Source organism: Micropterus dolomieu, linkage group LG12 (genome assembly GCF_021292245.1).
Source record: "Micropterus dolomieu isolate WLL.071019.BEF.003 ecotype Adirondacks linkage group LG12, ASM2129224v1, whole genome shotgun sequence".
Taxonomy (NCBI): Eukaryota; Metazoa; Chordata; class Actinopteri; order Centrarchiformes; family Centrarchidae; genus Micropterus; species Micropterus dolomieu.
Genome location: NC_060161.1, coordinates 34,737,615 through 34,756,568, shown reverse-complemented (window position 1 = coordinate 34,756,568; position 18,954 = coordinate 34,737,615). Strand labels below are relative to the sequence as shown.

Below are 18,954 nucleotides of genomic sequence, written 5' to 3'. Positions count from 1 at the left end.
TTCTGACTGACTGGCAGGGAAACTCAGCTATTTAACCTCAGTGGGGTCGTTATCCCGGGTCATCGATACCGCTGGTTCGTTAGTGTTCCTTGTTGCTGTGACGACAGTCGTTACAGTCGTTAAGACTACCTGTGGCCAAGACTGAACGACCATCGTTGGTATCTTCACCTGAGGCCAATAGGTTACGTTTGTTGAGTTTCCTGGGAAGTGATGAAAGGACAGCATTGTAAGTGGGGGATAAGTGGTGGCGTAGACCCCCTCCCCTGTTCAATGACGGCTTCTCGACCCTGGTGTAGATGCTTCCTTGACACCTCTTTCAAACCATCCATATTCTCTGTCTAAAATGTGCACCTGGTGGTCCTCAAACGAGTGTCCTCTGTCCTTCAGATGTAAGTAGACTGCAGAGTCTTGACCTGAGGAGTTGGCCCTTCTGTGTTGAGCCATGCGTTTGTGTAGTGGTTGTTTAGTCTCCCCAATATACAGGTCTGTGCATTCCTCACTGCATTGGACCGCATACACTAGATTGCTTTTCTTGTGTTTGGGTGTGCGGTCTTTGGGGTGTACCAGCATCTGTCTTAGTGTGTTCTTGGGTTTAAAAAACATAGGGATGTTATGTTTGTTGAAAATCCTCCTGAGTTTCTCTGATACTCCAGACACATATGGAATCACAATGTTGTTGCGTTTGACCTTCTTTTCCTCCTCTGTAGTTTTGTTCTTCTTGGATTTTGTGGCTGTTTTCACAAAGGTCCATTTAGGGTCTCCACAGGCTGGAAGTTCCCCCTTCAGGTGGTTCTGTTCCTTCTCTCTGGCTTGGGCGCTTGTTGATATGTTTTCTGCTCTGTGGTGCAGTGTTCTCATGACCCCTAGCTTGTGCTCCATCGGGTGGTGGGAATCTTCCAGTATCTTCAACCAAGTCCAGTTGCCCTTGATTTTAACCTTCGTTGAATATTATATTATGTTTTCCTTTGTAATTTGATGGTGCCTTATACAAAACCTGTGGTGTCTGAATATATTTAGATGTTTTAAGCTAATGATATTAAAATAATGTAGCCTTTCTATCTACAAAGTAGAGTTACATGATCTGTACAGACGGACATGAAGTCATCAAATAACATGAATAATGCAAAAAGCACGCGTGATGTGTTAAATAAAATGAGGTAGGGACTAGATAAACATTTCTGAATGAATAACTTGCACAAAACAATACTTTTTACTGTTTTAACTGTTTTTATGTACATGTGTATGTATATATTTTGCAAAACAAATGAAAAAGACTACACCTGTGGTCAAAGCACTTGATATAACTCAGTAAGTCTGTCTGTACAGAGTTTACTGATTAAGAAATAAAATGGAATTAAATGATATATACAGAAAGACATGGTTATGAAATAATGTGAATTATAAAAAAATGTTAGATAAAATGAGGTATGGAATTTAAACACATTTCTGAATAAAAACAAGTTCAGTAACAGCTGACTGATATTCAATTTGATTCAAATTTGCTTTATTGGCATGAATGTCAAACAACAATATTGCCAAAGCTTAAAAGATAATACAAAAGAACTATTCTTTTCAAATTAATAAATTGAATAAAATTAAAAATATTAAAATAAAATAAATAAAACAGTAATCGTGTGTGTGTGCTCATTGGTCAGCAGTATGTAGAAGTATTTTTTTATGTATTAATAACAGGACTTTAATGAGTAACTGAAAGAAAAATGAAACAAAAGTCTCTTCAGAAAAACTCTCCTGTCTGGTTCTGATATTTTTACCTCTTCAGTCTGGAACAAAATAAATAGTTTTAAATGGAAACTTGAGCTGTGTTCTTTATGGTTTTGGTCCGTGTTGTTTTCAGGACATATTTAGTTCTGTGATCAGGTCTGTTGCTCCTCATTTATCAGATAGTTTCCCCTCAAGACTGCAGAGAAGTGAGAGGAGCGACAGAGAGAGATTCAGATGGAGGATCAGATCTGGGCTCTGAGCTGATCTCTCAACACAGACTCTCTCCCAACTCATCACATATGGACGCTTGGACCACTTGGCACCACTTTTTACCACCCTGGGTACCCGCCCTTTTTATTGTGTTCCTTACGTGACTTGACTTATGTAGGTTCAACATAACAAACAAAACTTACGTAACTTAAATAAACACAATCAATGTTTTTGTTTCACACACCAGTCTCCTGGGTGTGAGTCCCATCCCCCCTGAATCACCTTCTTAAGCTTGATTTATACTCCTGCGTAGGGTCACCTGTTCAGCAGCGTATTTTAGAAGATAAGAGACATGCCTTTGGTGTGTGAGACCCAGGTTAAATCCCCCACTGTGACACATCCACCAATGTGTCCCTGAGCAAGACACTTAACCCCTCGTTGCTCCAGAGGCGAGTGACCTCTGACATGTATAGCAACTGTAGTTCGCTTTGGATAAAAGCGTCAGCTAAAATGAATAAATGTAAATCCCTCTTAGACCAGAGGATGCTGCATCATATTGGCTATTAAAAAATAATAAAAAACAAAGCAGGTCCATCCATTTTCATAACAGCATCAATGAGGATGATTTTTACGAAGCATATAACGTTTTTTAATGATACTGTCTGAGATAAAAAAAAATGTAAGCAAGTGTCTCGACTTTTGAACTAACGTTACTGTTTTGCACATGGATTTATAAGAGAAGTATTCAATTCTTTAAAAAAAAACTACAATCTCTTTATTAACGCCTCTCTCTCCTGCTGAGTGGATGCTTCACTAACAGTAAAGTTAGCTGCCGGAGTTTCTCTCTACAGGCTATTTTTGCTTTAGCAGATGCTTCGATACAAAATAGTTTGCGGTTGAAAGCTTTTTGCTGGTCTCACAACGTTTACGGAAGACCATGTTCTTTGCATCTCTGAGTGTGACACAGCTACGTCAGGCCACATGGCAGCACTTACCTCCATGGTTGGATCAGCAATAGACTTGATGCAATTTCAACACAGTCATAATTAATAATCTTCGAATAAACCAGAGAACAGCTGAACTCTGGAGGTTAACCCTGTGCGCAGATGTAATGTTCACACACCCCTGTGAAGGTTAGGGTAAGGTGCTTTTAGCGGCAGTCGATGCCTTTAACACTAACATAGTTCGCTAGTTAGCTACACATGTGGCCATGTAATGTAGCTAATTAACTCTTATGAAGCTAATGTAGCAAACTTAGCTAATGCTAAATTAAAGGTTAATAGGTTTCAGGCTCACAGTGAGTTCCTTTTCTGTAGAAGTGAATCTAAATATTGTTTACCAGAGTCTGAGCTGTTGAACCTGTTGTTACACGTCTCATTGTCAATGTTCAGCCAACAGAAACACAAGCCTGAAATTAACACCCATGAGTCATACATTATCTCCTCAGACACGTTTTCTTTAAGACATGTCCTGGCAAACATTTTACTGATCTGAGCTGGAAACTAAACACGCCCAAGCTTCCAGGCAACCGCCTGTTTTATGTCCTCAGGAAGCTCTCCAGAGCATTTTTTAAAAACAGGAAGCTCACAGTCTGACTTCTCTCTTCATATCAATAGAAAAACAGATCAGTTATTTGTTGACTTTTGAACAGTGTCCTGCTTCTAGAGCAGAGTCACTAAAACCTAATAAAAACAGGATCATCAACTTCCTTTAACTGTAACTCTGTAGCTGAGAAAGGAAAGTAAAAAGAGATGGCTCTAAATGCCTGTCTGGGCCTGACCCTAAAAGGGCGGACTGTGGTATGAGGCAGCTCTGAGCTCATTTTTAGTCTGAATCAGGATGTGTGTTCAGTCCTCCTGCTTTACTATTGGTCGGTAGAAACTAACAAACATAAACCGACTACTGCTCTTACAGTTATTTATATCTGTTGCCATTTTGTGAGTCTTTTCCCAGAAGAACCTGAATGTAACTGTGAGATGTTTTTTGATAAAATAACCTGCAGGAGCTGATCTGAAGTTTCTTGTTTACGTCCAGACGGACAGATGCAGTGAAACAGTTTGTCACGTGTAAACTCTGCAGGACGCTCACTTTGTGTCTTTGTTGCAAAATGGCGGGACTTTCAGAGGGAGTAGTTTGTTATGAAGCAGCACTGAGCTCATTGTAACTTCCCCATCCCCCACGTCTCAGTCTGAATCAGGATGTGGGTTCAGTTCCTCGTCTTCACTGCTGCTGGGTAGAAACTAACATGAGAACAGACTGCTGCTCTTTTATTCATTTATATCTGAAGTTTTATATCAAACACCAAGTTGAGAGTTTAGATCTTCTGTTTCTGTCAGACTGAGCTGAACTCAACACTTCACTTACTGAAACATGATCTCATCTGCTGCTGTGGGCAGAATCACTTTGAATAGCTTTGGCTGTCTGCTTTGTATTTGTGGTCGTGGACACGATGGTGATTCACATGACAAAAGTCCCTAGTAGTTTTTTCCCCCTGCAGCAACACATCAGACTCAAATGTTCTGCTGTGATGAATTTCCAGAAAACAGAATGAATAGTCTGACTGCAGCTGTTAACATGGAGGTTTCTGTTCCTCTCACAGAGCTCAGTCTCTTCAGTTTAATTTAACATTAGAGTTCAGCTGCTGGTTTTCTAACAACACAGTTTCTCACAACAGCGAGATCACCCCTCACATTTTAGTAAATATTTGATACATTTTCATGTGACAACACTGAAGAAACGACTCTTTGCCACAGTGTATCACTATACAGCTCAGTGGTGCTTTCAGGGACATGATGTAAGTTTGAAACAACATTGTTGAAACTACAGAGGAATTATCAGGGGAAAACGCAGATCTGAGTCACGGTCACACTAATTCAGTTTAGACTCCAAATAAGGAACCACATTTTAGCATTTCACAGTGAATCATTCATCTCGTTAACTCTCTGTCTCCCTGTGAGCAGCGGCAGGATAAACTCGTCTCCTCCCTCATGATACAGTCTGCAGTATTTCTCGTGTGACTTCGTGATAAAGACTGATTTGAATCCCAAATGTGGAGGCAAAGTGTTTCAGCCGCTGTTGAACTGAGAGCAGATCAGGAGCTTCAAACTCTGGCTGACTGGTTCACTTTAAGAGGGAAACATGATGCGGATCATAGTTTAGTTTCATTTCTCTTCCAGACTTCACGCCGCCTCGTTTCCTCCACCCTCCATATTGAGCAGCTTGAATGTTCACTCTCTGATAGTCAGTTTCAAAATGGATCCACAGATGTAAATGTATTAAGACACACCCTCATGGTTTTTATAAAAGAAGTATAAGAAAAAAAACAACAACAAAAACCTACTGAACATTATTGATGTGTTAAATTAATAGAAGAGACCCCTCAGCTGTGTAGTTTGTTAAATTCAATTTAATTGTTTCTGTCTTTAATTGGTTTTAATTCTTACATTGTGTGATCCATTTTCTAAAGAGTCTACTACTGATGATGAATCACTTGCCAAACAGCCTATAATTAAAGCCCCTTTTCCACTGCACTCTACTCGCCTTTGTTTGGTTTTCTATTGATGAAAAGTTGCACCTGTACCTGCTTCCAGGTGCTTTTTTTCATAAGTTTTGTTTAACGGTGGACGGACTGTAACATTACAGAGTTGTTGTTTTCTTTTAGCTTGAAATAATCCCATACTTTGGACACTTTCTTCTTCGTCCCTCGCTGTTTTCTCTCTTCCTCCGCTTTGCAAACAGCAGAATCATAATCACGTCGTGTTCACAGCGTCAGCGCGATGTGCAGTTATAAATGTCCGTGTGTGAAACAGTATATTTGTATGGTTATATGGATTAAGCGAAACATCGATGCAAAGAATTTGCAGTAATCGATTTAATTGATTTAATCGTTTTAATCGATTAATTGTTTCAGCCCTAGTGCCAACCGGCGGGAGGAGCGTGTGAGGCCGGCCGCTCACAGAGCCCTCTGCTCCCGCCGTCACACAGACCGCTGCAGCAACAACGGCAGAGGAAAACACAGCTGGAAGGTTTTCATACCGCTTATCTGTCTTTACATTCTGAGTAATACTGAAACGTTTAAACTTAAATCAAGAGACAGCTGTTTGCGTGGGTCGCATTGAACATTATGTCGCGGCAGTTGTGTGTGGCGTCGTTATGACAACCAGCGCCATCTGCAATGGAAAACGGTGCACGGCCAAACCGAGTGGAGTCGAGTAGAGTTGAGCTGGTAGCCTACTGGTAATGGAAAAATGGCAAAAGTCCCTCCAAGTTGTCCTCGATTACAGGGACAGGCCCAGACAGACATTTAGAGCCATCAGATCTCATCTCTCTGTTTTTATCAGGTTTTTATTGAACGGCTTATGTTTCTGAAACCATTGTTACAAAAACTTCTGGTTTACCACCAGAGAGAACCAAGTAATTTCCCTGCTGTAGGCTATATTTATACACCCTTTTTAATACATCTGTAAATCTATGATTCCACCTTAATGAAGGCTTCTTTCTCTGTGAGTGTAACTACAAACAGTTACACCCCACTGTGTGTGACTGTTGGAGTGAACCATCGCTCTGATTCTAGAAACCTTAACTCATCATTTATTTATTATTGAAACACCTTGTGTGAAATGTCACCTTGTGCAGCTGACTGGTTTTCCCTCAGAGTCGTGTTCATATCTTTCAGTCATGTTTAATGTGTAAATAAGGTTTGGTGGGGAAATAGATTTGCACATACTTCTTCTGCCACGTGTTTCCTGGTTGCCTCAGAGACGCCACAGAACCAGATCAGAGGAAGTTAACAAATGCTGTAAAAAAAAGAGAGAGGAAGCTGCTCTCAGCCTGAAACTCTTTGTTACAGAAAGTTTCAGTTTAAGTGTCTCCTCACATCTGCTGAAGTTTTTAAAAATGTCTGTGGAAAGTTTTTTAAAATAATTTAAAATATTATAGATGATTATGTGTTTGTTTCTCTTAAAGCTGAGCGCTGTGACCTGAATGTGATGTTAACACATGACAGGCTGGTTCCTGATGAGACTGATGATTAATGCAGAAAACACACATTTATTAAATATTAAACATGACATCTGTCTGTTGAAAACATGTTGATCACATAACTGCCCGTCATCTAAATGTGACCTGACCAGTTTTATCTGGCTTGCCGTCAGTTTGAAAGTCAACACCACATTGTTTTCTGTTCCTGCTGATAAAACAAAGAATCTGCTCAGGGGAAGAACAAACAGACGAGCAGCTCTGAGTCACAGTAATAATTCAGGTCAGAGGCCACATAAGAAGCTTTTAATTAAAAGCAGGTTTTTCTCAGTTTAACTTTGTGTCTGTGAGCAGCAGCAGGATAAACTCGTGTCCTCCCTCGTGATACAGTCTGCAGTATTTCTCGTGTGACTTTGTGCTAAAGAATGATTTGAATCCCAAATATGGAGGCAAAGTGTTTCAGCTGCTGTTGAACTCAGAGCTGATCAGGAGCTTCAAACTCTGACTGATTCTTTCACTTTAAGAAGGAAACATGAGACTGTTTCTAGGCTTAGTTTTCTGCTGAAGAATCCACGCTGGCTGTGAGCCAAGTCTGTACAAAGAGGTTTCATTTTTGCTCTGGAGTGAATCTAAGAAAACAAAACAGAAAGCTTGGATTCAGAGGCCTTCACTGGACGTTTTTCTGCAGTTTGAAGCTAATTTAAGCTGAAAAAACTGAGAAATGAAGAATAATAAAGCAGGAAGTGTTTTGTTGCAACAGAGGAGCAGCCGCCTCGTGTCCTCCACCCTCCATCTTTACAGCATGTTGTTTTCTCTCTGGCAATCTTTGCACTCGGCACTCCCACACTGTTTTATTCTTGTTAATGTTTTACAGTTGACTTGTTGTTCACTGTTGCTCAAATACACACTATATACTGCTTTTTTCACCTCTTTATAATAGTTCTGTTTATTTTGACCTCTTTGTTCAGTTTGTTAATTTTAGCTGCAGTCTTCATACTGACTAACTCCTCATTTCTAATTCCTTCAAATTAAAAGCCTGCAGTTGTCTCCTTCTGTCTCCTCTCACTGTGACCGTTTGGACTGAAGCTTTAGATTTGAAGCAGCAGAAATCAGCTCTCACACTGGAGACGTTATTATGTGGACTGCATGAAGGCGTGTCTGCTGTCGTTTTATAACATCTGTCGCCATCTTTATGAGTCTTTTCCCAGAAGAACCTCAAAGTGACTGTGAGATGTTTTTAGATAAAATAACCTGCAGGAGCTGATCTGAAGTTTCTTGTTTACGTGCAGACAGATGCAGTGAAACAGTTTGTCACATGTAAAATCTGCAGGACGCTCACTTTGTGTCTTTGTTGCTGACGCAGCTCTGTTCTCCTGTGAAGCTCCTGTGCTGCCCCCTGCTGGCTGTCTGACTGCATGTGTGGAGCTTTCACACATATCACATGACTAAATGTTGACGTTGTCAGTCAGCTGACCGACAGAACAAACTGGAAGCTACTGCAGCATTTCTCCGTAAACCATAATCATTTATATTTAATGTTTCCGACATGTAAACGAGTATGTTGCACATTTTAAACAATTAACAGCTTGTTTCAAAATAAATAAGTCTTTTCAGCAGCTCCAACATTTAAAACAAGTTGTCTGTGTGCAGCTGCAGGACTGTAGACACACACAACATATCATTAAATAAATCATGTACATGCAGAGGTCTGAGGACCAGTTAGTGAGCAGTAAACCAGCAGCTGGACGTCAGTGGTTGGACTGGTTTGAAGGTGTGAAGCTCGGCCTCAGTGAAGAGTAGATGGCCTCTGGCTCTGCTGGAAACTCTGAACACAAACAAACAATTCAAACGTTACTAAAGATTACGTTTATTAAAAGTTTTTGGTCAGACCTCATCGTCCAATCACAAGTTCTCGTCACTGTTTAAAGAATACCGTGTTGTTTGTCCAAAGCTTTGTCTGAACTCACCGCTCCCTGTAATAAACGCAGCAATTTATTTATCAGTGAGCAGAAATTCAGATTTCAGACACTAAACTTATCATCAGCATGTTGCATCATCTCTGACAGCTGGCAGTCAGCAAAATCATTTTCATCTATAAAATGTGACGCATTGCATTGTGGGATTGTAGGCAGAAAGCCGTGGACTCCGATACTGATCCATATGATGTGATGATCCAAATATGTTGTTCTGTAGTGAGCACACAGACCATCTGAAGGTTTAAACATTGTAACACACACATGAATCTCCTGCAGCTCAGTCAGTATCATCGAGGAGCAGCTTTACCTCTCGTCCTGCTCCCTCTGATGGATATTTGTCCATAACTGACGTCATTAGTTTTTTTCACTGCTGCATAAATTGCAGGTGGATCACTCTCTGGAAAAGAAAATAATATTCATACAATGACTGTGACAGTACTGCAAGTGTATCTACTGCAATAATATGAAAACTAATGAATACTCAGAATATCAAAACTACTGCATTTAAAATAATCTCATTATCTTTATTATTCTATAATAATATTCAATAAATAAGTGAAACTGATGAAAGAGGGCTGATTCAGCTGGAGGTTATTTATGAAGCTGTAAACTGGACGAACACGGAGCTGCTTGCTTGTTTTAAAACCACTGGAAACATTTCATTTTATTCTCAAACAGTGTTTACGCAACAACACTGTTTACTGAGCAACGTTAAAGTGAGTAAAGAGTCAAATTAAAACTTAACTAGTATATAAAGGCTCAGGTGGCATTACATTAATAATACCATTTAACTACCTTACTGTACTGCTTACAGTAACAACCTACTGTCTGAATAATATTACTGAAACAAACACAACATCATTCACTAATATTCTCTGTTGGCTCTGTTTTTTTGTCTCCACCAGCTGCTGAGGGAACGATCTGGCTCTTTAGCTGCTCAATGCTCCAATTTAAACATCTGAGTAAGCACTAAAAACAAGAATGATATTATAATTTATTAAAGTTGTGTTGAAATTGGGCCAATTTGTTAGTCAATGTTGAAAATTCGGACAATTCAGTGTTTTAAAGATATCTGTCAGGACTCGGGACACCCAGCTTTAAAACGGGACAGACAAACTGTATTTATGATTGTGCATATGGCCCCTCAACAGTCTGCACAGCGGTACTCTGAGCTAAATGCTAACATACACAATGACCACACTAACATGTTGAGCAGGTACAGTGTTTCATGTTCACCGTCTTAGTGATCGCGCACTAACATTAGTGCAGCTGGATTAAAAGTCAGAGGATCACCAGAGTTATTACAGTTCATCCTGAGGAGGGGACACATCATCACAATCCCTCCAGCTGCTGAGATATTTCATCCTCAGAGCTACGAGTCATTAGAAACACTGATGACTGCCCTGTTAAAGAGGAGCAGCTGTACCTCTCGTCCTGTTTGCTTCATGACTGACGTCTTCTCTTCTTCTCACTGCTGAGTAAACTGGAGCTGGTTCGCTCTCTGAAAAACAAAATACTTTACTATACAAATAACATTACGTCACAGCTGACACCAGACGAGTACTACTGCTACAAGTACTGTTAGTGCATAGGTAGTTCAATATCAATAATATTAAAATCCATTGTGGGGAAAGTGTCTAAAATGTGTTATGTTTAAAAAACAAATGAAGGGAGGATGTACACTCTGTGTAGAGTAGACAGAAACAGTGTTTGAAACTGATGTAATTTAATATAAGTGTGTCTGCATTGCAGGATATATAGCGTAGAGAATGAGAGCTGAAGTAAAGCAGCAACACCTCGGTTTTTTTCTCTATTTTAAGCTTTCTGTCACTCTTGCGGTAAAAATGTACCAGAACAAACTGAATTAAAGAAAACAGGAAACTGGACGGCCATACAGCTTTTATTGACATACCAACACTTTCACCACAGGACACATAACACACCTACAGTCACACAGGTAGACACCTTCTGATCAAACCAGCAAACAAAACTACATAAACACCAAAACTTCATGGACTAAAGAAGATATTGTTGTTAAGGTAAACTGCAACAGAAAGGTGGGTGTCTAAAGACCCTAACTGACAAAATCTAATCTTAAATCCTCCTAGAATCCCATATTTAACCCCCCAAGAGGCCATAGATGATGCAAAAATGTTTTCACTGTCAAGGTCATAGGTCAAATCTGTCCTGACAAAGAGAGGACAACTAAGAGACAACGACATGGCTGTAAAACACCATTTAAATAATATTTAATTTATTCTAAACTCACATGTGAAATGTGTGAGAGGAATCTGTGTCTCACCTTCAGGTTTCCTGCCGACACATCGTCTCACCAGTAGCACCAGTACAACCAGTAGCACCAGTAGCACCAGACCACAGACGGACAGGACAGACGGCAGCAGTAAGTGAGGAGGAGGGGAGGAGAGAGGAGGAGAGGAAGAGGAGGAGAAGACGCCTGCAGTGGAAGATGATCGAGGAGGTCTGATGGTGGGTTTCTCTAAAGTAAATGAAAATGAGTGGAAATCATTGGAGGCATTTCTGGTCATTTCAAGTCTCTTTTGGACTCTTCTGTAGTTGATTCGCATGTCTTTGGTCATTTTGTGCCTATTTCTGTTTTCTTTGTTTCTATGTAGTCATTTTGTTTTGTAGTTGTTTTGTGTCATTTTGTTTCTTTCTACTAATTTTGTTTCTGTTTTTAGTTGTTTTGTGTCATTTTGTTTATTTTGTTTCTGTTTTTAGTTGTTTTGTGTCATTTTGTTTCTTTCTACTAATTTCGTTTCTGTTTGTAGTTGTTTTGTTTGTCTTTGTAGTTGTTTTGTTTGTCTTTGTAGTTAATTTACATCTATTTCTGGGGTGCGTTTCCCAAAAGCGTCGTTGCTAACTACGGTAGCAACTTCCTTGGTTAGAACTTTGCAGTTGCGACGCCACTGTTTCCGGAAACCCTAGTTCGAACTACGGAGGTAACTAAGTTGGTAAATTACATGGTACGAACCATCGTTAACCCACGCAGGTGTTCCCTGAAACCATAGTTCGTTAAGTCGTAGCCTATAGTTCGTACTACAGCTCCTGACCTGTGGTTAGAAGCTTAGGGTGCTTTCACACCTGCAGTTCGGTTCATTTGGACCAAGTGAAAAAAATTATACACTGTTGCATTTTAGTTCTGGTCCGGTTCATTTTCACACTGCAGTTTTACAAACGAACCAAGAGAAGTAACCATGAAGTTACACAGACTTACAGGTAACTTGTTGATTGGACAGCGTTGGCGATTGTCATCCTGCATCATCAGGACCCACGTGGGGAAATCAAACTCTGACTGAGAGAAGTTTGTGCAGCACTTTAATGCTTCTGCTCTGTAATAATTTATTATTAGCATGAACGGTAGCCTAATGTTAGACCGCAGACTGACCTCATGCCTAATGTGAATAATAACGTAAAAACAGGACATGTAGTACAGGAATAATTCATGGCTTATTAGCCTACAGTTAGCCTGTTTTTAATAGATTTTCACCTATTAATCAAGTAAAATACCTGCGCCGACAAGTATGCCTATACATTACCAAATGATTTTCATAAAGACAGCATGGCTTATACAGATCAAGATCTTTTTGCGGTCAGTAGATAGATTTATTGGTGGTTTAGTAATGTTCACATCTCTGAGTTGGTTCGTTTGCTTTCACACCACAAGTGAACCGCACCAGAGTTCGTTTGAAAAACGTACCGAGACCTGCTTGAAGAGGTGGTCTCGGTACGCTTGCTTGGTCCTTTTTTGGTGCGCACCCGAGTGTGAATGCTGCATTCACACCTGTCCAAATGAACCGCACCAAGGGGGAAAACGAACTCTAGTGCGATTCAACCCAACTAAATGAGGCAGGCGTGAAAGCACCCTTAGCTCACGGTGTTAGGAGGTGGATGTAATGTGTTTTGAGCAGGGGATGTTAGATGTTAATCCTACTGTACAAAAATATTTAAGGTGAAGTTTTTTTTAATGTAGTTGTAAAAGTAGCCTACTTTTAAATGTAGCTATTTGTCGGGTCATGGGTACGGTTGCATTATTTCAGTACTAAGTAGCCTATCTAATGGCGTTTTTCCATTTCCAGTACCAGCTCGCCTCGACTTGGCCTCGCTCCATTTTCCATTGCAGATTGTGCCCAGAGATAGTACCCCTCAATGTAGCTGGTTCAATGCGACCCACTCACAGCTGTCCCAGCAGGGCTTGTAGCCCATTCTGTGGTCTGGTCTCTGCCACACAGACCACTGGTCGCTACCACAGTCTCTGAGGGATGAATCCTTCTGTTACTTGTTACACAAACTGTGGCTGTACACATTAAAAAAGGTCAGTTTCAAGGTTTTATACAGTCTATGGTTCCAAAGTAGACCTAAAGTGACCTTAGGTCATTTAAATAATCTCAACTGGCAGATGATACATTTTCTTTGTCTAATAGAGAGGAATGGATCAAAGAAATTAGATGTGTTGAGGAATTTTCTACAGTATCAGGCTTAAGAATGAACTTGAACAAATCTGTTCATTAGGCTACCACTTAAGGAATGTGAACTATCAGAAGTTAAAGATATCCCTGTGAAGAACCCAGTTACACACCTGGGTGTGATAAGAATGAAAAACTCTGCAATAACCTGAACTTCAGCCCTATGATTAAACAAATAATGAGAAAAGGTTCAACAAGTTATCATACTTTTATAAACACCTCTAATGGCCTGGAAATGAATAGATAGTATTTTATTTGCATGGTTGCCGTTATTTAATTCAAAAACACCAAAGTATGAAGAAGACATGGTGAACCAGACTTAATCTTTTAATTTGGAGCCAGGCGAGAGAGGGCATGAGACGAGGCTCCACAGTCCTGGGTCGCTGCCACACAGACCACTGGTTGCAATACATCTTTATCATAATTCTTTGTTAAATATACTATGTTATAGATTATGCCTACTCTTATTGTTGCACTATATATTGCGGTTTGTGTGGTTATAGCCTATCTACAGTAACAAATATATCTAGATCATAATACTTTGTTAAATATAGCATACTAATTTTTGATTAACTATATTCTTATTGTTAAAATCAGTCTAGCTTGGATTCAGCCAACAAGTAGTCATCATGAGTCACCACACTTTCATTCACAGGTGATATCACAGGCCTTGTTATAAGGCAAGGACTAAAGATAGATAGATGTAGGCTATTACTGTAGGTATAACCACACAAACTGCAATATATAGTGCAACAATAAGAATAGGCATAATCCATAATATTTTAACAAAGAATTAAGATAAAGATGTATTACAGTAGATATAACCAACTGCAACCAGTGGTCAGTGTGGCAGCAGTGTGGAGCCTCATCTCATGCCCACACACACACAGCAGTCCACTACTTGCCCCTGATGTCTGCGATATTGCAACAAAGTTTGAGTTTCAATAGCGTGAAAAATGCCACCAAAGGCTATTTCTCAAGGAGAGATGCAATTTCACCCTTTATGATAGGTATAATATTTAAGTGTTATTATTTTACGCACTGATGGCCGCCGGCACACAGTAGCAAGCATATTATCATATGTAGCGCTGCACTAATTGGAGGATGCATCAAAAAGCCAATAATGCTAAACAAATAAGCAGCAGTCAATACAGTCTAATATAATATAATAATATAGTCTAATTCTAGTTTCATGTTCGCTGGTCGCGGCCTTAACCTGTTTGTTCAAAACTGTGAGCACGATAGTGGCTGATGGTGGAGAAGTGCAGCCATCCTGTCAGTCACGTGGTGCGCAGCGTAAGGTAGTTCATTGGGAAGGTAATTTATCTTTTTAATGTAAATAATAAACAGATTTGTTCGAGTTCATTATTAAGCCTCATACAGTAGAAATTTTTTTTGATCCATTCCTCTCTATTAGACAAAAAAAATAAAAAATTCTGCCAGTTGAGATAATTTAAATGATCTAAGGTCACTTTAGGTCTACTTTGGAACCATAGAAAACAAAAAACTGACCTTTTTTAATGTGTACAGCCACAGTTTGTGTAACAAGGAACAGAAAGGAGCCTTCCCTCACTGGCAGAGACCAGACCACAGAATTGGCTACAACCCCCACACAGCTTTCTCTTTTTTAAGTTAAAACGTTTCAACCTTCCTCAGAATGTAAAGACAGATAAGCGGTATGAAAACCTTCCAGCTGTGTTTTCCTCTGCCGTTGTTGCTGCAGCGGTCTGTGTGACGGCGGGAGCAGAGGGCTCTATGAGCGGCCGGCCGGCCGGTTGGCACAGGCTTCCCCCCGCAGCCACTTCCTCAACTCCGAAAATATTTATCACATTTTTGTTCCATCATCACTTCTCGTAAAACTGTCAATATTCTAAATCTACACAGCTGATTTCTCAAGTGAATTTAGTGATGAAATAACGTATGAAAATTGTAAAATATAAAACTTTCTGTTGCTGGCCTCTGTCTGTAACTCGCAAAGAAAGACAAGGCAGGTTTATTTGTATAGCACATTTCAACAACAAGGTAATTCAAAGTGCTTTACATAAAACATAAAAGCAACAGGGAAATATAAAAAAGTTTAAAAGCAACATCGGGAAATTGAAATAAAAAATATACACATTAAAACAGGGACAGTAAAAGTTACAGTGCAGTGTAAAATCAGGGTTAAAAGAGTTAAATGGAAAATAAAAAGAGGCTGAGGGGTTGAGCAAATAATTGAGTTACAATTATTTTGACATGAGAATAAACAGAGAAGTTCACTTAATCTACTCTCTCTAGCTAGTCTGTACTCAGAACCATAGAAATCTTTGGGTCCACTGAAACTCCAAAAACCCAGTAGCCTAAATAGTACCTGTTAGCAGGTACAGGGGCAACTTTTCCACAATGGAAAACCAAACAAAGGCGAGTGGAGCTGGTACCCTGCAGTGGGAAAGCGGCTTTAGTGTAGATCATCTACAAACAGCAGGTGTTTTTCTCACAGATTACCCATCTGTTCACAATAACCTAATTTAATATTAATCACCCAGAACAAAGGTTAAAGGACAAAATAGAGAATGTAAAGATATATTTTAATATTATTTCACGTAAACATTTCCAGGCTGAGGAAGATGGTTGTTCTCTAGTCTTCATTAAAAACATAAATATAAAAATGGACAGAATAAAATTCATTCATGAAAGTACTGTAATGTACTGAGAGCTTTTATTGCCATTATAACAAAGATAAATAGAGAACTCACGGGATTCGAACCTGTGTCTGTCCAATAGCCCATATTTAGGCTAAATAAATTGATTAGGTTATTATTTATATTGTCTCTGCGACCTGTCCAGGGTGTACCCTGCCTTTCGCCCGATGTCAGCTGGGATTGGCTCCAGCCCCCTGCGACCTTGTACGCAGGACAAGTGGTTGACGATGGATGGATGGACGTTTTATATTGTTGATTTTCATTAATACTGTTGTTGATTTTCTTGTTATTGCTGGTACGACTATAATACGAAAAGCCTAAATAATAAGTTAGCGTAACAATGTCACTTAATATCGGTCCCAACTGACATATTTAGGAAGAATATGACAACGTTTTGTGAGTTTCGTGCTGTGAAAGTCAGACGAAAACACCTGGAAACATGTTAGTTCGAACCACGGTGGTACCAAGAAGGTACAACAGATGTTGGTTAGTTTAACGATGCATCGTACCAACATAGTTCAATGCTACCTTCAGTCGTGTACGGGAAACGCACCCCAGAAACAGACTACAACAACACACAAAACAACCAGGGGTGAGTTTCCCGCACTATGATGGAAGGTAGCATTGAACTATGTTTGTCTCATTGAGTTGTTTTGCATCTATTTCTAGTCGTTTCATGTTTCTATGTTTGTTATATTTTGTTTGTGTTAGTAGTTGTTTTGCATCTCTTACCGGTTGTTTTTTTTTGTCTCTTTCTGGTTGTTTTGTGTCTAAGTCAAAGTCTAGTTAGCTGATCCTTCACCCAGTTCACCAAATCTTAATATTTATTTTAATACACTTTTTTAATACCGTAGTCCATTTACACTTAGAATTATCCAGCTAAAAGACATCACAAAGAAAATCTTCTTTTTCTGACCTCACGTGCTTCTCACCTCTCTGCGGTGATATAAAAGTGTACTCCAGGTTGTGTCAGTGCGCTGTGACATAGTGGTACAAAATGAAACACATCTAACAACACCGATCAGAGAAGCTGATTGAGGTCAGAGGTGCAAAAGACAGAGAACCTGCTGATCATTAAATACAGCAACAGATCTTTGTGCTCCTCACCTGTGACAGAGATCCAGCTGGATGGAGACTCTCCACGACCTCTGATGTTACACTTGTAGAGGCCTTCATCAGACTTGTTAATATGGTGGATGGTCATGTGACCTGTAGGCTCAGTCCTGATGAGGGAGCCATCTTTATAGAAACCAGCTGGGAGGTTGGAGGGAGGGGTCTCTGTTTTACAGTGCAGAGTGACATCATGTCCCTCCATCACAGGGAGGACAGGACTCTGCAGGATCACTGGTCCACCTCAACACAGAGACAAACTACAGCATTTCATCATTTACACACAGCTTCATCAACACTAACTCCACAGTCTGATCTTACCAGTGACAGTGATGTTGATGGTGTTACTGGTTGCTCCGTCTCTGGACTCACACCAGTAAACTCCACTGTCCAATGGGACTGTCAGACTGATGTTACAGGAAGAACCAGCTGATTTTCCCCAGTCGTCACACTGAGTCCTGGTCTCTTTGCTTGTGTTCCTCCTCAGCGTCCATCCAGCAGAGCTGTCATCGTCCTCACAGCTCAGAGAGACAAACTGATCTTTAAACAGCTGAGAGCTGCTGGGACTCACAGTCAGAGAGGCTGGAGGGGATTTATTGTATTTTTAGCACAACGTAATGACCAATTCAGTGTCACAAAGAAAACATCATTCAAGTTTCTGTGTTAGTCGGGTATGTTGATTTGGGTTCAGGTACGAGGATGAAACACAATCCAGGAGTCCAGTCTGAGCAACAGATCCTTGAGTTTGAAGGTTTATCAGATACCAAATCAGTGCACAGTTTTATAACACTACAACTATAATACTACTTAACATACTCTAACACCATTGCTGTAACATAACACTCTGGAGTGTGAATGTATCAGCCTATTTCTTGGCTCTGAGCAGCAGAAACTCCATTACGTACACTTAGGTTTTTGGAACCAATTACAAACCAGATGAACATGTTAATCAGAAGGTTTTAGAGGGGCTGGTAGGTTTTATTACCTTTGCACAGAACCATGTTAGCTGTGTCCCCCTGTTTCCAGTCTTTATGCTAAGCTAAGCTTCCATTTAGCTTCATATTTAGCGTACAGATGAAAAGCTCTTAGTGTGTGTTTTGTGTTATGTTGTGTTAACGTTAAATACTCTTTCAGCTTGTCATATAAGAACTCACCTTGGTTTGTTGTGCAGCACAGCAGCAACATCAGCACTAAAGAGAAATTACACTATGGTTGGTTTGAGAATTTCAATTAACAATTAATTAATTTAAATCTATTTTAGACTGAAACTCATGATTAAAAGTTATGAAATGGTTTTGATGGTGGAAACTTGCTACTAAAATGAAATTCAAGCGTAACTGTTTACAGTAAATCAAAGTTCAGTTGCTTTCAAGAAATTAATGTATGCATTTTTACTTTAAACACCAAATATCAGCTTATAGTGGATCAATGGAGAGACCTGGAATGACCAAAGCTCTGTTACTGATATTTAACTGTAAGCACATCAAAACACATGTTGAGGCAGGATGTTTTTTTTTTGTGCCAGGAGGTGAGAATGTCGTTTAACACCGCTGAGGTTTGCCTGCAGCATTATTCAATAAACGTGACATTTGAATGAAAGATGATGTGAAGTTTTGCACTTCCTGTTAAACATAAGTTTTCGTTCTCTGCTCTTTTCTTAGCAACACAGGAAAGTGATGACATTTTCTGAACTTTTGAACTAATAATAATTCTGCCACTCTGCTGTAAACATAATTGCTGAAATGTAGACAGTCCAGGTTGTACTCACAGAGCAGAGGAGATGTTGGTGCCATC

General features: G+C 39.8%; 1 protein-coding gene and 1 long non-coding RNA gene across 2 annotated transcripts in view; both read right to left on the bottom strand.

The window, feature by feature from the left end:
- Nucleotides 1-18,954, bottom strand: part of LOC123980885 (zinc finger protein 208-like) — an 808,576-nt gene that overhangs the window by 666,117 nt on the left and 123,505 nt on the right. The gene's annotated exons all lie outside the window — the stretch shown is intronic.
- LOC123980953 lies at nucleotides 8,536-17,213 on the bottom strand. Its single transcript, XR_006827610.1, has 5 exons — nucleotides 17,158-17,213; nucleotides 11,188-11,382; nucleotides 10,312-10,386; nucleotides 9,193-9,282; nucleotides 8,536-8,734 (listed from the first exon to the last, which is right to left on the bottom strand). It is a non-coding gene; the product is annotated as an uncharacterized LOC123980953 (long non-coding RNA).